Below are 21,085 nucleotides of genomic sequence, written 5' to 3' on the forward strand. Positions count from 1 at the left end.
AGTAGGTAAAATGTGTATTGAATTGATGGCATAACCACAAATAGAAGAGCTATTTGAAGTAACAAGATATAATCACTCCCATTTTGTTTGTAAAAGGAAAAATTGGGAAAAATAAAATAAATGTCCATCAATAGGGTTTAACTAAACCACTGTATGTTCATATATGTGAAGTTATGTAAAATTAGAAAAAAATCATGGAGATCTACATTTGTGCTCTTGGACATATTAAATTTTAAAAAGGAAGCTGAAGAACACATAAGTACAGGATGATACTATTATTTACTTTTTATAATTTGTTAATATCATAGAGTAAATTTGGCTTTTTTTCTTTCAGTGTACAGTTCTATGACTTTTAACATCTTTAGATTCATGTAACCACCACCACAAACAGAACATTGTTTCATCATCCTAAAAGTACCCCTTTGTATTCAAACTCTCATTGCACCATAATTCCTGGTAACCAATGATGTATTTTTCATCACTGTCGTGGCCCGAGCGCGGGTTGAAAAAGAATTTCCAGACACAAGGCAGAATGTAAGAAAGATAGAGTTTATTAAAGAGAAGGGTCGCTGCAAGAACAGCGGGCTGACTTCCTGGTAGCCAGGGAAAGTCGACAATGAGCATGGGTTGCCTGTCTGTTTTTATAGCCAGGGAAACTGTAAGTCATCTGCTGACTGGGCAGAGTATGTATACTTTCAGTGTGCTGAGAGGGAGAAAAACGGGGCAAATATCTTTCCTTATATGGGATGGGAAAGGGACAGGGCATGCAGCTTGGGAGGGCTCTGGGACATTACAGTGGTCACACTGTGACCAAGTGATAGGAGTCCTGTAACTCTTTGTTCCAGCAATATTGGCCCTTTGAGTTTTTCTTGTTCTTTGTCCTTGGAGCACACCATAATCACTATACATTTGCCTTTTCTGAGAATATCACATAAATGGAATGTTTGAGGCTGGCTTCTCTCATTTAACATGTCTTTAAGATTCATTCAAGTTTCCAGATATATCAATAACACATTCCTTTTTACTGCTGAATAGTATTGTATTCTAGGGATACAGCACTGGTTTTTTTATCCTTTCACTCACTGAAGGACATTGGCTTGTTTCCGGTTTTTTGGCTAACACAAATAAAGTTGCTATAAACATTTGTTTACAGATTTTTGTGCGATCGTAAGTTTTCATTTCACTAAGGTAAATACCCAGGTGTAAGACTGCTAGGTTCTATGGTAAATGTATGTTTAACTTTAAAGGAAACTGAAAACCATGTTGCAAAGTGACTGTGCCATTTTGCATTTCCACCCCTGAAAATTAATCAATGGAAACCTCATGTATTGATAAAATGGAGTCGGGAAGTCAGAAGGGGGAGCTCTCACATTCTACCACTCAACGTCAATTGCATTACCAACAGGAGGAAGGTTAATACTTTACTACCCAGCAGGAGGAAGAAAGAATTTCTCCTTGCCTGGCTATAGCCCAGCCAATGAAAGACTGTCACTATTCAGCCAATGAAAAGCCACTTCAAGCCCCAGTTTCCTCCCACAAACTGGTTATAACAGCCTCTCTCAACTCCCCCTTCTCCTCTATAAAAGAACGTTTTCGCTACTTTTGTTCTCTGGACTTCCTGTGGTTCGCCATAGATTTACGTGTCTCAAATTGCAATTCTTTGCTGTTCCTGAATAAACCCATTTTGCTAGTAAAATAACTGGCTGTTTTATTGTTTTAGGTCAACACCAGTAATTAATGAGATTTCCATTTGCACCACATCTTTGCCAGAAATTGGTGTTGTCAGGAATTTTTATTTGAGTAATTCTTATCAGTGTGCAGTGATAAAATTGTTTTCAAAATTCACAGAATTTTAAAAGTATATTATTTGTGTAATTAAAACAAAACAAATGCAAAAAAAAGAAGATAAAAATGAACAAGCAATTAAAGAAGCTATAAAAAAACATCAAAATTAACTTTTTTAATTTAGAAAGCACACACAAAATGAGAATAGTTTGTAACACCACCAAATCCTTCCCTAAAGCAAACAGCAAACAAGATAGTATAAGTGCAAATCGAGTACAAATTTAAAATAATATCTTAAATTCTCCCTATTGAAAATAAGAGACTTACCCTCCCCTCCCTTTTCTTAGAGGATTTTCTTTAGAAAACTTGTAAATTCTTTCTCTCTCTTTAAAATGAATAAATCTTTTTAAAATTTAAATAAGATTCTTGACAGCTTTACAACCCAGGAATGTCTTTCTCAAAGGCCTGGGAGTCATCCTGTTGAAATGTAATCATCAAGGGAGATGGTGCCCCTAAACCCCCTTTTCTGTGGGAAGGTAGGGGCCTTCAGCAGATTCCTCAGTCTCCTCACTCCAAAGTGCAAAAGTACCTCCTGCCACAAGGATATGAGAATTTTGTTTTTCCTTTGGATGAAGCAAATTAGCAAACACAGATGGCCACTCTAATTATCAGGTGAATTTAGGATAAACTGTGTATAACAAATGGTTTTGTCAGGTCCTCTAAATTCAGGGCTAGTTACTGTTTATCTTGAGAATATACATATAATGGATTGTATCTGCTCATCTGCAAAAACACGTAAGATTTCTGTCTTTGCAATCTCTTAGCAGATTGTCTGCCACGTGCATCACATTCTGGTTTAACACTTACTCAGTGACAAAACTGTTTTCTTTTTCTTCTACCTTAGTGAAGAAGTTATCTGGGATGAGAGGATATTTTGTTTTTAATCATATAAAAGCAATAGCAAACACATACATACACACAAACACACACACACACACACACACACGACATCATCAACAAAACTAGGTGCAAAGGAATTCCTATGATCACCAGAAAGAAAAAAAAAAAAAAAAAAGAATAGAAAGAAATAAAAGAAGACTATAAGCACAACAATAAAAACACTAACAAGTGCCCCAGCAATGAGAATATCCTGCCTGCCTTGAACGTAAGATTAAACCAGTTGTTCTCAAAGTGTGGTCTCCAAAAAGGAAGACTGGGCAATGTTGATCAGAAAGTAAATGTGTGCAGTCACTAAGGAAAACAGTATGGAGGTTCCTCAAAAAACTAGAAATTGATCCTCAAAAACATAAATCCTCAAAAAATTAAAAATAGATCCAGGAATTCCACTTCTGGGTATTTATTTGAAGGAAACAAAAATACTAACTCAAACTTTGTTATACAGCAGAAACTAACACAACAATGCAAAGCAATTATACTCCAATAAAGATGTTAAAAAAAAAAAGATATCTGCACCCACATGTTCATTGCAGCATTGTTTACAAGAGCCAAGATATGGAAACAACATAAGTGTCCATTAACAAATGAATGGATAAAGAAAATGGGGTGCATATACACAATGGAATATTATTCAGTCTTTAAAAAAATGAAATCTTGCCATTTGCAACAACATGAATGGACCTTGAGGGCATCATGCTACGTGAAATAAGTCAGACAAAGACAAATACCATATGATCTCACTTATATATGGAATCTAGAAAACAAAAAAACAAAAAACAAGTTATAGATACAGAGAGAACAGATTGGTGGTTGCCAGAGTTGGTGGGGGGGTGTTTGGGTGAAATGGGTGCAGGGAGTCAAAAGGTACATACTTGCAGTTACAAAATAAATAAGCCATGGGGATGTAATGTACAGCATGGCAAGTATAGTTAATAGCACTGTACTGAATATTTAAAAGTTGCTAATAAGAGAGTAAATCTTGAGTCCTCATCATAAGAAAAAAAATTATGTAACTATGTATGACAATAGGTGTTAACTAGACTATTGTGATCATTTCAAAATACATACGAAAAAATCATTGTACACTTGAAACTAATATAATGTATTCAATTAAACCTCAATTTTAAAATTTTTTTTTTTTTTTTTTTTTAATATTTATTTATTTATTTGGCTGCACCAGGTCTTAGTTGCAGCACGTGGGATCTTCGCTGCCGCATAGCAGGATCTAGTTCCCGGACCAGGGATCAAACCCAGGCCTCCTGCATTAGGGGCACAGAGTCCTAACCGCTGGGCCACCAGGGAAGTCCCTAAAATGTTTTAAATGCAGTCTCTGTTGACCTGAAACAAATAGGCTGCCAGAAATTTCTCCTGCAAAGATGGGTTTATTCAGGATCAGCAGAAAATTGCAATTCAGGGTCTGCAACCATGGTGAGCGCTGTACAAGTCCACCCACAGCAAGGTAAGGAGAATGTTTTTATAGAGGGGGAAATGAAGTTGGGAGAGATATAGTAAAAAAAAAAAAAAAAAAAAAAAAAACAGAGTCCATGGTTTTTCATTGGCTAAGTCCTTGCCAGGAAAGAGGAGAAGTCTTTCTTCTTCCTGTTGGGCTCTGCTATCATCACAGGACATGAGAGCTCCCCCTTCTGCTCTCCCAACTCTGCTCAATTGAGGTTTCTGTTTATTAATTTTTTACATCTCTGAACCATCAACATCAAAACACCTGGGAATGTTTTAGAAATGCAAATTCTCAGGCCTGACCAAGACCCACTGAATCAGGGACTCTGGGGTTGGGGGCTCAGCAATCTGTATTTTAATGAATCTTCTGGGTGACTCCAATGCACGCCAGAGTTTGAGAATCACTGGACTGGGCAAATCGATCTGAGAACCACCAGTAAAATCGGGAGGGTCCTTACAGGTGAGTGCATGTGGAAGTGGGTGGACTACTGCACTGAACTGATCACTCAAGAGGCTCTGAAATATCAGATTAAAAACTCCTTATAGAGACAGTACTTCAGAATGGCTATGTGAGGGCTTCCCTGGTGGCGCAGTGGTTAAGAATCTACCTGCCAGTGCAGGGGACATGGGTTTGAGCCCTGGTCTGGGAAGATCCCACATGCCGCGGAGCAACTAGGCCCGTCCGCCACAACTACTGAGCCTGCGCGTCTGGAGCCTGTGCTCCACAACAAGAGAGGCCGCGACAGTGAGAGGCCCGCACACCGCGATGAAGAGGGGCCCCCGCTTGCCGTAACTAGAGAAAGCCCTCACACAGAAACGAAGACCCAACACAGCCAAAAATAAATTAATTAATTAATTAATTTAAAAAAAAAAAAGTACTGAGTGGAACAAACATTTAAAAAAAAAAAAGAATGGCTATGTGAGAAACCTGGTGGACCCTCTCCATCCTTACCATTTCACTGGTGAAAATTTTTAAACAATCATTTAAAGTCTCTGGGGGGAAAAATTTTTTAAACAAAGTCCCTGGAAATCTACCTAAGGGTATACAGCAAATCGAGAAGCATGGATTCAAGAAAATCTCTTAGATCTCAGTGAGACTGTGAGAGTCTGTGGCACTGGGGCCAGCACTTACTCCCTACAGACACGCACACACACACACACATACACACACATAGAGCAGGTCCAACTACTCCTGGCAGGGGCAGCTTATAAGACAGTGACCCTTTTCCCCCCCTAGCCACAGTCATAGGGTCATAGTTTCACCCCAGAAGGGGTGTCTCTCATCCCAGCCTTCACCCCAGCTCTATTGAAGGCAAGCACAGTCAAGAAGACTGGGCCTCCCTTCCCCCACCTAACTCCCATCTCTAGGGTTCAGGTTCAACCCCAGGAGCATCAGGCTGAATATCTGAACTGTGATCACCCTCCTTCCCCAGCTCCCACTCAGAGGCAGAGTTTCCAAGAGGCGCAAGCCAAAAAAACAAAGGTTGCCATTTCCCCAACACAAGCTCCTGTAGAGCAGTGGTGTCCCTCCAGGAGAAGCCGATTTGTTCCAGGTTCCACCCAAGGGAAGGGACAAGACAGAAGTACTGGCGGCTCTGCATCTCTGCTTAGAGGGCTGTCTTTATTTGGAACAGAGTGTGGGAATTCATGCCATTGGAAACAATAAAGATCCTAGTGACAAATGATAAAAAAAAAAAAAAGAAGGGTAATAGCTCCAGAAAACTAGTAGCAACAAAGAAAGAGCAAACCAACCAGTAGTTTAACAATGAGAAGCAGAGAAAGAGACACCTTGCAAGGACCCTACTAGAACCACATTCATGTGAGGGAGCCTGGAAGTCTGTGCACATGTGCTAGGCTGCACCCACTCAAGACCAATCAGCACATGCACTTGAAAGCTACTGGTGCCTGATGAACCTGGAACAAACTTGATATATAATTGGAATATATGTTGTGTAATTAATTAAAGAATCCTCAGCTAAAACTGGGGTCAGGACAGGCTTGTAGGGGGAGCTCTCATACTCTGCCATGCATCATCAATTACTCCAAACAGAGACACATGCCTACAACTCCAACAAGAAGGTGTTGCCTACTTTACTATCCAGCAGGAAGAGGAAAACTTCTCTCTGCCCAATGGACAGCCCAGTTAATCAGAGACTGTAGCAGCCCAACCAATGAGAAACCTCCATCCTTTGGATTCCCAGATTCCTCCAATAGACTCTTTGGTTATTACAGGCTCTCCCAACTCCTCCCTTTTCCCTATAAAAGCAAGTTCCCCTTCCTGGTTTTCTGTGTTTGCCTGTGGTTTACCATAGTTGGCGTATCCTGAATTGCAATTCCTCTGACTATTCCTGAATAAACTCGCTTTTGCTGGTGAAATTACTGGCTATTATATTATTAAAGTAGATAGATAGATAGATAGATAGATAGATAGATAGATAGATAGATATCACATTTTCTTTATCCATTATGTTAAAAATAAGACAACAAGCCCAAAATGGAGTCACTTATGCTAAGCCCCATGTCACCAAAGCAAGACTTGACTTAATTACAGTTCCAACCTCTTCAGAAATGAAACCTTAAACCAGGCAATCAGGAATCACCTGGTCACCTACTGAGGTGATCTGCCTGATACATCCCTTCCATCCCATAAAGGAAAGTGACTTTGCCACAACTAATTTACTTTTTGCTAGTGTAACTTCCTTGTTCCAACTCCCTTCTGCCTATAAAAGTCTTTTATTCAGTACAGCTCCTTGGAGCTCCTTTCTACCTGCTAGATGGGATGCTGCCCAATTCATGAACCATTGAATAAAGTCAATAAGATCTTTAAAATTTATTCAGCTGAATTCTATTTTTTTTAACCATCTGTTGATGGACACTTAGGTTGTTTTCATATCTTGACTATTGTAAATAACCCTGCAATGTACATAGGAGTGCAGATATCTCTTTGAGATTCTGATTTCACTTTTTTTTTTTTTGGCTGCATCGGGTCTTAGTTGCGGCATGTGGGATCTTTTTGTTGCAGCACACTGGCTTCTCTCTAGTCGTGGCACGTGGGTTCAGTAGTTGTGGCACACGGGCTCTCTAGTTGTGGCTCACGTACTCAGTAGTTGCAGCACTGGCTCAGTTGCCCTGCAGCATGTGGAATCTTAGTTCCCTGACCAGGGATCGAACCTGCATCCCCCGTATTGAAATGCAGATTTTTAACCACTGGACCACCAGGGAAGTCCCGAGATACTGATTTCATTTCCTTTGAATGTATACCCAGAAATGGTATTGCTGGAACATAAGGTAGTTCTATTTTTAATTTTTTGAGGAACCTCCATACTATTTTCCATAGTAGCTGTACCAGTTTACATTCCCACCAACAGAAATACACACTTTTTTAAAAAACACACAATAAGAGTCATGGAGCATAGCAATAGGAAATTTGAATGTATCCATTATCTATGGCTGCATAACAAACCACCTCAAAACTTAGTGGCTTAAAATAACAATGACCTATTATTTTTCACATTCTGTGTATTCTTTTGTGAATTTCACCTAGACTCACTCATGCAGCTGCATTCAACTGATGACTGGGCTGGGCTTCATCCACAGGTCTGGAGCATTGGTTTGCCTCCTTAAGGCCTCTCATCCACTAGTAGGAAGACCACTTTATTTGCATAGCAACTGGGTTCCAAAAGGGCAAAACCCAATGCACAAATACTTATCAAACCTCCTTTTGAATCAATTATCCATTGGCTGGAGCAAGTCAAGTAGCATAACGTATTCGATGTTGGAGTGACAACACAAGGATGGGAACACTGGGAGACATGATTCCATGAGGACCATTCAAGCAACAGTCTAACACACTCTTTCTTCTAGGCACTAATAATTCATATCCTTCTCACGTGCAAAAAATATAATCACTCCCTCCCAAGACTCCCAAACTCTCATCACATTATGACATCAAGCTTAGGAATGAAGACTAAGATCTCATCATCTAAATTTTAGAGGTCCAAGTATAGATGAAGTCCTTCACCTTGATCCTCTTGATCCAGAGACCTATGAACTAAAAAGGTGATTTGTCTGACCACTCCACACATACTCTTCACCCGAAGTACAGTGGAGACACAAGGATGAGATAGTTACAATTGACATTCCTGTTCAAGAGAGAGAGGGTGGCAGGATGAGATATACACAGCAGTAACTGGTCCAAAGCAATTTTTAAATCCAATCAGGCACAGACTGACAGTTCCCTACACTCTGGGAACAGGGAATGTTCTCGATTAGTAAGCAGTTCTGTGCCCTAGGAATGATTCACTAATCTGTTTTTCACTTCTACTGTTAGCTCTACCCTCTGGGCACTTGGCTTCACCTTGTGAGACATATATATATATATATATATATATATATATATATATATATAATGTCTTCAGCTTGTGAGACATATATATATATGTCTAGGATAAGATATATTTATCTTATCCTACTTCCTACCCGTAGTTAGTTGGAGCCCTAGAGGAATCCTTTAACTTGTAACTCTCAAGTCTCTTTTATCAAAGAGACTTGATGACTGGTGATATCAAAAATTTTAGGTGTTGAATCATATATAAGCATAGAGTTGGGTTTGCTTTATGATCTAATTGGAAATTTTTTAATAAATGATTTAAACATTTACATTTATTGATAGGGCAGATAAATATTTAGTCTGAATTCTGCAATATTTTTAAGTATTTTTTATGTTTTTAAAAAAGTGTTCACTATGTGGTCTTGTTACCGGGACTGTTGCCCCAGAATCATACCCCTGCCCCTCCCTCGAATAGAAACCAATTACTCTTATCTAAGTGTCAGGAGGAAGCTGCAAAGACATAAAACAAGAACTGGTTAGAACCAACTAGGCCCAAGATGGCGGAATATTTGACTCCCAGTAGACCTTGAGCCTCACTATATGCTCATTGTAATACATTAGCTAAATGACACACCCACCAGCACCATGACAGTTGACGACTACCAAGACAACTGGAAAAACCCATACAAGGACTGAAAAGGAGAGCTGCATCAGTTCTGGGTCCAAACCTCACCCCTATTCTCAGATAACTCATGAACATTCCTCCCACTCTTTCCAATTCCCTCCCTTTTACCTCGATCCTCCTATATATTTGGTATCTCTGCCTGATCTGGGTTGAGAAGTTGATTTGCAAACTAGGTTCCTGTTTTGCCATTGTTTGGCCATTGAGTAAAGCTTGTGCTGTTCCCTCTCAGCATGGGTTTCATTATTGGCTGAGTGAATCCAATCAGAAAGAGAACCTCCCTGGCTGAGACAAAAGGTCTTGGCCCAGGCTAGGACCCTGACGCGGGTCTGCAGACCAATTCAGTAACAGTGTGTGTGTGTGTGTGTGTGTGTGTGTGTATGGTTTTCTGGTATTTAGGTAAAAGATATTCAATTAGATTTGGCCTTTTGAGTTATCATCTTTATAACTATATAGTACTGCTGGTAAATGCAAGTTCGTGTGCCTGAGGCACAGTGAGACCAAACAATACCAAAACGTCAGAGTTTGGAGCAGAGAAAGGTTTGTCGCAGGGCCATGCAAGGAGACCTGTGGCCCATGCCCAAAAAAGAAAAAAAAAAAAAACCTGAACTCCCCAGAGAGTTTCAGCAAAGTAATTTTAAAGGCTAGGTGAGGGAAGGGGGTCACGGGATGTGTGATCAGCTCATGCACAATTCTCTGATTGGCTGATGGTGAGGGAACAGGGTGGTGTCACAGGGGTTAACATTATCAGTCCTTAGGCTCCAGGAGGCCTGGGGCTATGTGCTCATGGTCATTAAGTAGTTAACATCTTCCATTGGGGGTGGGGGTGGGGGGGTGGTGATTTCACATCTGTAAAACAACTCAGGAAATGTTCATTAGATACTGTTACCTAGGTACTTCAGAGAGGAGCTAAAGCAGAGGATATGGGGGAAGGGCCTGCCCTGGGAAGGCCCCATAGGGTCCTGCTTGGTTACAGTACCCATAGACATCCCTCTCTTTTTTAACCAGTATCTACTAGTTCCCCACTGGAGCAATGATATAATTAGCATATTTTTTCTTTCTACCCTCTTTCCACCACCATCTATGTCAATACATTATCTTTCTTAATGTTATTTCTATATGGCCAAATATGCTTATATTTTTATTACTTGATTTTTCAGCCTGGATTGATGTTGTAGGAAAGCAGTACCACCATAAAATATGTCTCTTTGGCATATTAACTACTTTAAGCTGGTTATTTTCTAAGAAACGGCAGACATAGGAAAACCAAGTAAGAGTTACCCTTTTGTAAGAAACATTTACATTTACAAGGAAAATCTCCATTTGTAAGGGTGTCTCCCTCTCTGCATCTGGAAGAGGAGGATGAACAAATCTCTAAAAACTCTTATCAATGGAGAAAGCACTGGCTTAAATCTATGTAACAAGCTTACCTTTGTTTGCTGTGCTTTTCCTGAAGTTCTCACTTCTGTCTCTTGGGATGCTTAACTTTGACACCCAGACACCATTCTGTAAGGAAGCCCATGTGGAGAGGCCTAAATGAAGAGGAATCAAGAACACTGGCCCTCATGCCCAGTGAGTTTCCAAATGACAGTCAGCACCAACTCGGCAGCCATCCTGGAAATGGATCCTCTAGCCCCTAGCTGACATGCCCCAGTTGTGTGAAGCAGAGATGAGCCTCTCCAGCTGAATCCTGCCAAAATTGCAGATTTATGAGCTAAATGAACAATTGTTTTGTTTTAAACTTCTAAGTTAGTTAGCTTGTTACATAGCAACGGATAATTGGAACAATAGTAGCACTTGAAGCTCTTTCCTAAACCAGGTTCCCAGATCAAATCAAGTGGCTCCTAGAGTGCTAAATGGCATGCCAATATCAACTATTCTACCTATTCCTGTATGCAGGGAATTTATTATTCTAACTCATTTAGTCAGCCGATGTTGACTAATACACAACATGATGTGCAGGTGCCCCCTTGGCTGGCCAACAGAGTGAAGAGAATTCCATTGGCTATGATACCCAGGCCAAGGAGCCCAGGCTGGTCTCTTGTTGATCTAAGGTTTGGATGACTTCACTGGTGATTTTGTCTAGCATGACTGACAGATTGCATACTTTTGTTTTCAGCTTAATTTCCCACTCCCCATGAATCAGACCACAGATGAAGTTGTAGAGGGTTATGTCTCTTACTCTCCCCAGGACAGTCATTCATTTACACCTGTTCCAGAGGGTAGGTGTGGGAGCATGGAGGTGAGTCCTGAAAGTTTTGTAATGAGTACTGACTCCTCTAGTGTGTGGTTATGTATCCACAAGGCAAACAAGAAAAAGTCATTTTTATAAATTGGAAGAACATCCCAAGATGGATATAGTGACCAGTCTGGAAAATGTCATATTTAGTCATTAGAGTCAATCAGTTAATGACTGTTATTCCTACTAGTGGGCATGAACATGGTGTGGAAATGGACAAGGTCTGCATCTGGGTCAAACTACTTCAGGGCTTGTTGCATTATTCCCAAAAAACGACAATAAAATAAAATGCTATATGACCTAATCAAGAAAATAAAAGATAAGTGATTGTGGACCTGAAGTAGCAGCAACACTAATGTTAGAGGAAAAACACATATCCCTATTTCTGGTTTCCATGACGAGAAGCTTTCCCTAAGCACATGCCATGCCTCTCTCCACCCTTTTGCGTGCTACATCATCAGGGAATAAGGATGACTTATCTGATAGTAAATTTGAAGAAAATTAGTGAACGTGTTCAGATCAGTTCTATCCTTCTTTCAAATTCAAAGAGTGGAACAAGTGTTAGGGACTCACAATTCAAATAAGATTCTCTCTCTCTCTCTCTCTCTCTCTCTCTCTCTCTCTCTCTCTCTATATATATATATCCTCCCTCTGTATTAATTCAATTCTCTCCCTCTTGTGGTGGGGAGAAGGGCAAACTCAGCATATATCACATGTCCATCATTGTGACCAGAAAGACAGAACACTGTGAGAGCCAGACTGGGTCAAATAGCCACACCTATGTCCAACAGGGTAGGCTACTGAAGAACCATGTGGAGCAGAGAAGGGACAGTCCTCCAAAGGAGATGGAATGAAATTTCTAGGAGGCAGAAGAATTGTGAAACAAGAAAATACTATCCAGACGCTAAGCCTGGATTTCTGTTAGCTAAACCCCTTCTCTTTCTCACCAAATCCAGTGCCAAGTACTCAAAATCTGCCTTCAAATATAATAAATGTATCCCATCCTTTCTGTTTCTACTTGCAGAAACCAAATCAAATCATCTTTTACCTAGACAAATGCAACAGCTTCATAATACATTCCCCATTTCCTAAATCAACATAGCAATAACTCATGTTTAAATGGTATTTTACATTTTACAAAGAGTGGTAACAGGAGCAGTGGTGGTGGCAGTTGTGGTGGTAGTAGTAACTGCAGTATTAGTAGCAGTAGTAGAAGTAACAGTCACAGCAGTAGTAGCTGCTACCACCATAACTCTCTTGACATGCCATAATGATCAATAATATTGTTCTTATTTGACCTTCACAACAATAGGATAAAGTAGGCATGGCCATATTTTTATTTTATAAATAAACTCAGAGAGAGAGGAGTGGTGGCTTGCCCAAGTTGACACAATGTCTCAGTGGCAAAGCCAGGACTTCTTTGACTAATCTGGGGCCTTTCCCATTGCATCCATAAGCTCTGCAAGAGAGTGAAGATGAGGCTACTAGATACCAAGTAGATAAAATACATTGGAACCTATTGATTAAGAAATTGGACCCTGGGGCTTCCCTGGTGGCGCAGTGGTTGAGAATCTGCCTGCCAATGCAGGGGACACGGGTTCGAGCCCTGGTCTGGGAAGATCCCACATGCCACGGAGCAACTGGGCCCGTGAGCCACAATTACTGAGCCTGCGCATCTGGAGCCTGTGCTCCGCAACAAGAGAGGCCGCGATAGTGAGAGGCCCGCGCACCGCGATGAAGAGTGGCCCCCGCTTGCCCCAACTAGAGAAAGCCCTCGCACAGAAACGAAGCCCCAACACAGCAATCAATTAATCCATCAATAAAATAAATAAATAAATAAGAACGTGAATTTCTAAAAAAAAAAAAAAGAAAAAAAAAAGAAATTGGACCCTGGACACATGAAAAGATGCTCAACACCACTAATTATAAGAGAAATGCAAATCAAAACTACTAAAACCACCTCACACCTATGAGAATGGCTATCATTATGGGTTTAACAGATACAAACTACTATGTATAAAATAGATAAGAAACAAGGATTTACGTCATAGTACAAGGAATTATACTCATTATCTTGTAATAACCTATAATGGAATACACTCTGCAAAAAATACTGAATCACTGTTCTGTGCACCCAAGACTAACACAACATTAGAAAGCAACTATACTTCAATTTCAAAAGAAAAGGAAGAATTTGGGCCCTCATGTCAGGATCCCTCAGACAAGTGGCTTATGTCTCTCTGCCTCCACCTGCACACTGTAAAATGTGGACAGCACCAGATCTACCTGACAGGGTGGCTGAAAAGATTAAACGTGATGGTCCACTAAAGCACTTGGCACAGTGTCTGCTACGAGGTCAATGCTCAGTAATTGTGAATCACGGTAGTAAATATGCAATTAAGGAGATAATGTTAGGAGCCGCTGGGAAAAACTTGTCAGAGATCCTTGTTCTTTACTAAGAGAAAGGCAATTTGGGGTGGCGATCAAGGTGTCCCGCCCTTTTACACTGATTGGTGTGGCAGTGGACAGGGGACTTCGTTTTGATCACTTTTAAATGTATGAGGAAATCTGCCAAGTGGCTTCTAGGAAAGCCTGATAAAGGGCCAGGAATGCAAAAAGAAGTCTCCCTTAGCCACCCCTCCCATCCTCTTATTTGGATGTTCTCCTGTGCAGACAAGATGCTTCAAGCGCTAGAAGCCAACTTGTAACCTTGAGAATAGATATGGCTGACTCAATCAGTCAGGAGAGAAACCACAGCAGTTATGTGAACATGGAAATTTTAATATGAAGAACTGTTCTTTAGCACTTAACTACTAAAAAGGGTAAAAAAGGGTACTAAGAGGTCCAGAAACAGCAGATGGGGAAAAAAGCAACCTCTAGGCTGAAAGAGAGTGGACCATTGACTACAGACCTCACATAGTCTCTTCAAAGAGGGCGGGCTGCACAGGGCAGTGACGGAGAAACTCACCAGGGGGAGCTGGCCAGAGCTGATCAGTAGAGGTGGCCCCAGGGGGGAGAGCAGCTGCCTGAGGGTGCAGCCAGGGCTGCTACTGAAGTGGCCACCAGGTGGGAAGAGCATGGCCTGAGAGTGGGGCTGGAGCTGGTCTGTGAGAAACACAGGGCTCCTGAGCTGAATTTCAAATGGAGAAGTGGAATTGAGAAGAGAAGTAGCTTTCTGCCATCATCCTGCCAGTGTTCCTCCAACACCCTCTATTGATGAAGCCTAACATCAGGCCGGCTGGCAAAAGAAGCCACGTTTCCAAGGTCCAGATCTAGTATCGCAAAGCAGGGCAAAGAAGGATAGATTTGGAGCTGAGAAAGCACATCTACATACTGAGGATAGCAGAGAGAAGGATCCAAGAATGACTTCATCCAGCCACAAAATCCCTCCCTTTCTTCTTGTTGGCTAAATAATAACTATTCCTATGGCTTAAGCCACTATCCACTGTGTTTTCTGTTTCTTGCAATCTAACACATTCTTAATAGGAACAGCAAGACTGTTGGGGTATCTTTAGTGAGCTGTCCACCTAGTGAGTGAAGCTCTGCTATATGCTTCCAGTCAGGTTCAAATGCATTGTGGAGGACCCTCTGTAGTATCTCAGGCCCCTGAACTAGCACCTTAAGGACTGCAAAATGGAAAAATAACCATGTTGCTGTGGACAAACACATAGTTCTTTACAGCCTCTCCTTCCTCCGTCACTGCTGTTCTTTCCTCTGAGATGTGGAGCTCAGCTCCCTGCAGGGCCAAGCACACAACCATTCCCACTCCTCCTAGTCACCCAACACCAGACTGGACTCACGGAACAGGACTTTTCTGCTTTCCTTTATGCCAAAGGCTCTCTTGCTCCTAGGACCGCCTCTCTGTGTGGGACAGAGAAGGAAACGAGGAAACACGATTTGCTGTGCTTTTCCGCTCTGCTCTCTCAGAGAGATACCACTTTTGATAGTCAAACCTCATCTAGAGACAGGCACATTTTTTGATGCCAATGGTAGCAGGGTCCAGAGGCAACCTATCTCCCTGGAGCCTCTGAACACCTTTAAAGACATCCTTTTTTTAGTTGTGGGTGCCACATATCCCAAGGATGAGCCAGTTCTCATCTCTATGACATCTGGTCTCTTAATAATAGTATTATTATTATTATTATTAATCTATGCACTAAACCAGCAGTTCTCTAAGTATAGCTGGGAACTCCCGGATGTTCCAAAGATACTTTCGGAAGGTCCTTGAGGTCAAAACTATTTTCATAAGAATACTAACACACTGCCATTTTCACTCTCATTTTCTCCCAGTGGGGTTCTCCAGGGACTACATTGCATGCGAAGTCGCAACAGATTATAAAGCACAGTAGATATGAGAATCCAGCTGTCTTCTATTTAGCCAGATTTTAAAGAGATTTGAGAAAAGGTAAAATAATGCCATTATTCTCAGTAAATTTGTTTTGGAAAACCAGTTGTTCATTAAAATTATGTTATTTATCTTACCGTGTAACGGGTCTATTTTTTTTTTTTTTTTAATTCTGAACAATTTTAATCTTCCCTTAGAAGTTTCTTCTTCTTTTTTTTTTTTTTGCTGCGTGGCACATGGGATCTTAGTTCCCCAACCAGGAATCGAACCCATGCCCCCTGCATTAGAAGTGTGGAGTCTTAACCACTGGACCACCAGGGAAGTCTCTAGAAGTTTTTTCTTTAAACAAGAAATTCCATTCCTTGCTTAGTTAAATTCAAATTCCAATATTTTGTTCAATAAGCATTTCACTGCTATTTAATGGCTGCATGTAGGGTCAAATTTGTATTGTCCTAAATTTGTAAACAGTCACCATGCCTCATGCATGTTCTAAGTAATGGCTAGTGTACACAGTGATCTCTCAGTTGTTTTAATTAATTGTAATTTTTAATGAATTAATAATTTTTTTAATTTATAAAAAATACTGTATGGGGTTCTCAAAAATTTTTAGGTATGGTAAAGGGCTTTATATGGATATTTTTTATTTCACATTTTTGTTAGTGTTTTTTAAAAAGCAAGAATAAGCACAATTATAAATTTTGATGATTACCTGGAGTTGGAAAAAATAGTGAATATGCAAGAAGATAGAATCAGAAGTCTCAATTAGCTATAGCAATGGTCTGAACCCAACAAAATGAAAAATATAATTGAAACATCCTTGGACTTAGAGCTAAAAATCATCCACAGGAAGAAAAGGGAGAGTCTAGCAGAAGTCCGTGTGAAAAATGCTTATTCCCTGGAAACCCTAGGGAATACTTGGGAGCACACACACCATAAATGAAGCACTCTCAAAAAAAGAAAATAAAAGAAAAATGCTTAGATTTTTTTCATTGACAAGCAGTGGTCAGAAAAAGAGCGAGTAAATCTTAGGTTTGTTTTGTTTTGTTTGCTGCTTTTTTTTCCTTTTCTTTTTTTTTTTTGTTGCATTGGATATCACCTATACAAAATGCTGACTAAGAATGCATAACCTCAATCCAATCACAAGGAAACATCAGACAAAAACAAATGAGGAACATTCTCTTAAAGCAAAAATAGGGAGGACTGTATTATTCAAAAATTACAATGTTATAAAAGACAAAGAAAGGCTATAGAAATATTCCAAATTAAAGGAGGCTAAAGAGATAAGATAAACTGAAATAGGTCTTACTGGGTGTTATCGACTGAATACTTGTGTCCCCCCAAAATTCATATGTTGACGTCCTAACACCCAATGTGACTGTATTTGGAGATGGGGCCTCTAAGGAAGTAACTAAGGTTAAATGAAGTCATAAGGACGGGGTCCTGATCTGATAGATTAGTGAATTATAAGAAGAGACACCAGAGGGCTCACTTGCTCTCTCTCCATGCATGAGTACCAAGGAAAGGCCACACAAGGGCATGGTGAGAAGGCAGCTCACTGCAAGGTGGGAAGAGAGCTCCCACCACAAACCAACCATACTGGCACCTTGATCTCAGACTTCCAGCCTCCAGAACTGTGAGAAAATAAATTTCTGTGTTTAAGAAAAGAGAAAGAGAGCTTCCAAGTTGGTGAACACATGGAGATTCAAGGAGGGTAATATACTCAGAGAGCACGTAACTCTGCACCCCTTCCCACATACTTTGCCCTATGCATCTTTTCCATCCAGTTATTCCTGAGTTATATCCTTTTATATATTTCTCCTTTTAGGAGAAATTAGGGAAATAAATCATCATTAGAACATCAGAGTAATAAACACTGTAGGCATGATCCACAAATCAATACTAAAATTAATGGGTGCAAGTTTAAGAAGAAACAAGATATTTGCATAGTCTCAAATTATCGCTTTCCCAATCCCAACAAAAGAATTATTAATTGCAAAGGCAAAAACAGTAACTAAATAGTAACTATACAGTGGAGAAACCTGTCAGATACTACCTTAACCTTGTGATCAAGGTAAACATCTAATAAGATATATCTATATCATGTACCCCAATATGATACATTAAGAAGAGACATTACTTCTATGGTATTCTCCCCAATAATGCATAACTTCAATCTAGGTATAATATCAAACAATACCAGAAAATATCATACAAACCAAACCAAGGGACATTCTGAATAACTGACCAGGATACTTCAAAAGTCTCAAGGTCATGAAAGACAAAGAAAGACTGAATAACTGTCACAGATTGAAATGAAGAAGACATGACAACTAAATGAATGCCATCTTGATTGGATCCTGGGACAGTAAAGGACATTAGTAGAAAAGCTGGTGAAATCCGAATGAAGTTTATGGTTTAGTTAATAAAAAAGAAAAAAACTGATAATCTAGTAAGTAAGATGTTTCTCTGAGTTCTGTGAGCCACTCTAGCAAATTACTCAAACACAAGGAGGGGGTCATGGGAACCTCTGATGTATAGCTGGTCAGTCAGAAGCACAGGTGACAACCTGGACTTGTGATTTGTATGTGCTGGGATGGAAGGGGAGGTTTTGTGGGACTGAGCCCTTAACCTATGAGACCTGATGCTATCTCCAGGTAGAAAGTATCAGAAATGAATTATTTGCTTGGTGGTATTAGAAAACACACAATTGGTGTCAGAATTGGGATTTACTAAAATAGCCCTAGTTCATGAAAACATGTGGCTTGGGAAGAGAAAGGATGAAAGGACAGGGGATGAGGAACTTTTGATTCCTGGGTGGCTGTGTGGTCACCCATGGTATAGAGAAGCAGCTGTGCCACAATCTGTTACTAAAGGTAAAAGTTATCAGTGGAATTTAGAGATAAATCCAATTCCCAGGGAGTTCATTCACAGATTGCATAAGGAAATAAAAACAAATAAGAGAAAGGCAAAATATTCAATCCCTTGGTGGGAGGAGGACAAAAGCAAGCAACTATTGAAAAGAGGGGTTACAGTGTAAGGAGTTGTTTCATTGTGAATCAGTCTTATCAGCTTCCTGAGGAACCTTCTAAAATGGATTATGAGAATACTAACTTAGGAGCTGTGTCTTTGGTTTTGAATGGTGCAGAGTGGAAGAGTATGTTTGGGTTGATCAAGGACCCACAGCTCACTATGGAACTGAAGGGGAGCAGAGTTTGCCACCCCAAAATGTCTCTTTGGCAGGATTACTTTAGGCTGATTATTTTTAAGAAACCAGCAGACATAGGAAAAGCTCTGAAAACTGAGAAGTTACCCTTTTGTAAGAGACATTTACATTTATAAGGGAAATCACCATCTGTAAGGGTGTTTCCCTCTCTGTACCAGTAACAGATGGATGACTCTAAACCTAGAAATTCTTATCAATGGAAAAGACAATGACTTAAATCTGCACAACAACCTTATCCTTGTTTACTGTGCTTTGCTTGATAATCTCCCATAACTGGCTTCCCCCACTCCCAACATCTTCTTTGGTCCTTAGCTGGAGATGGTATTTAAGGTGGTGTCTTGGGCCATTTCCAAGAGTTACTCTGTTTTCCTGGACACCTCCCACGTATATAGGAGGTATATGTGTTATTAAACTTCAGTGTGTTTTTTCTCCTGTTAATCTTTTTATTACAGGGGAGAGTCTCAGCCAAAAACCGAAAAGGGTAGAGGGAAAATTATTTTTCATCCCCAACAGAGTAATCACAGATGGTTATATGTGATCCAGACACAAAGCAGTGTATTCCTGAAGGAAGAGCCAGCCCAGTGGACTGGATAAAAGACACAGTAAGGTCTGTTTACCTTGAGAAGGGAGAACTGTCCCCTCCCCCTGTGAATGCCAAGTGGAATACCAGATGAAGCAGCTGGTATGCTTTGTATGAAAGCCATGTGGGACTGGCTTTATGTTGACTGGGATATTCACCTGCAGATTGCCCAGGTCATGGTAAATGTTGTGGTTAAGGGCGCCCTTTTCACATGGACACCCCATATAAGCTTGTTGCAAAACCAGAAACCAGTTCAAATTTGCTCTCTCAGTTTCCCCTCATAGGTATTACAGATAATAATAAAAACGTTCGATTAATGAACAAGAGAATGGGGAGAGGCTGAGGGGAGAGTCTGGGGACTCTTCCCAACAAGGTTAAAATTTTTAAAGCGTTCTTAAGAAATAAGGTGAACAAAGCAAATACTGATAGCCTCAAAACAAAGAGGAAACAGAAAGGGGAGAGTCTCGGGACTCCTCCCAGCAGGTGGAAGTCTTTAGATGGTTATTAAGAAATGGAATGGGGCTTCCCTGGTGGCGCAGTGGTTGAGAATCTGCCTGCCAATGCAGGGGACACGGGTTCGAGCCCTGGTCTGGGAAGATCCCACATGCCGCGGAGCAACTGGGCCCGTGAGCCGCAACTACTGAGCCTGCGCATCTGGAGCCTGTGCTCTGCAACAAGAGAGGCCGCGATAGTGAGAGGCCCGCGCACCATGATGAAGAGTGGTCCCCACTTGCCACAACTAGAGAAAGCCCTCACACAGAAACGAAGACCCAACACAGCCATAAATAAATAAACTAAAAAAAAAAAAAAAAAAGAAATGGAATGAATAAAATGGACATTGATGAGTTAAAACCAAGGCTTTAATGCAGCACCACCAAAGGCTAGGTGAGACAAAGCGACCCCCTGCTGGTCCCCCAACATTAAGGACCCCAAACAAGTCTGCTCTATTTACCCCAGTTTAGAGAAATTTTAAAAGCTGGAAGGCAGATATTACAATGGGAAACCTGACCCACAATCCCTTGGGACAGAGGTTAGGCAGATTAATCAAAATAAAGATTGACAAAAGAGTCAGGGATGGGGTGTTGGGTGGCACCTGGGGGAGTGTGTGTGGTCCGTCTTAGTTCCCAAAGAACTACTCGAAGATATGTGTTAGATTGATATGTATAACCCTTGAGGAGGAACTAGGACTGTTTTATTGCTGAACTATTGTCAATACTTTTTTTAGTTTTTCTGTTTTTCCTTTGTTTCTGCATTCCCTCCCTTCCCTAATTAGCAGCTGCCTGTGCCTGCTCTGGAATTCAGGAAAGGCCTAGGAAACTAAAGCTTTTTTTTCCGTTAACAAGAAATGGGGGACAGAGGGGCTTTGTACCTGGGAGGGCCCCTCAGGGTTCTGCTCAGTTCCAATGAGAGTATTCATATTGAAACTCAGTCAAAAAGTAATATGCCTATAGAAACAGCTTCTCTTTTTCCAATCATGAAAGTGCACATA

This window comes from Balaenoptera borealis, assembly GCF_965194805.1.
Source record: "Balaenoptera borealis genome assembly, chromosome: 16".
Classification (NCBI taxonomy): Eukaryota; Metazoa; Chordata; class Mammalia; order Artiodactyla; family Balaenopteridae; genus Balaenoptera; species Balaenoptera borealis.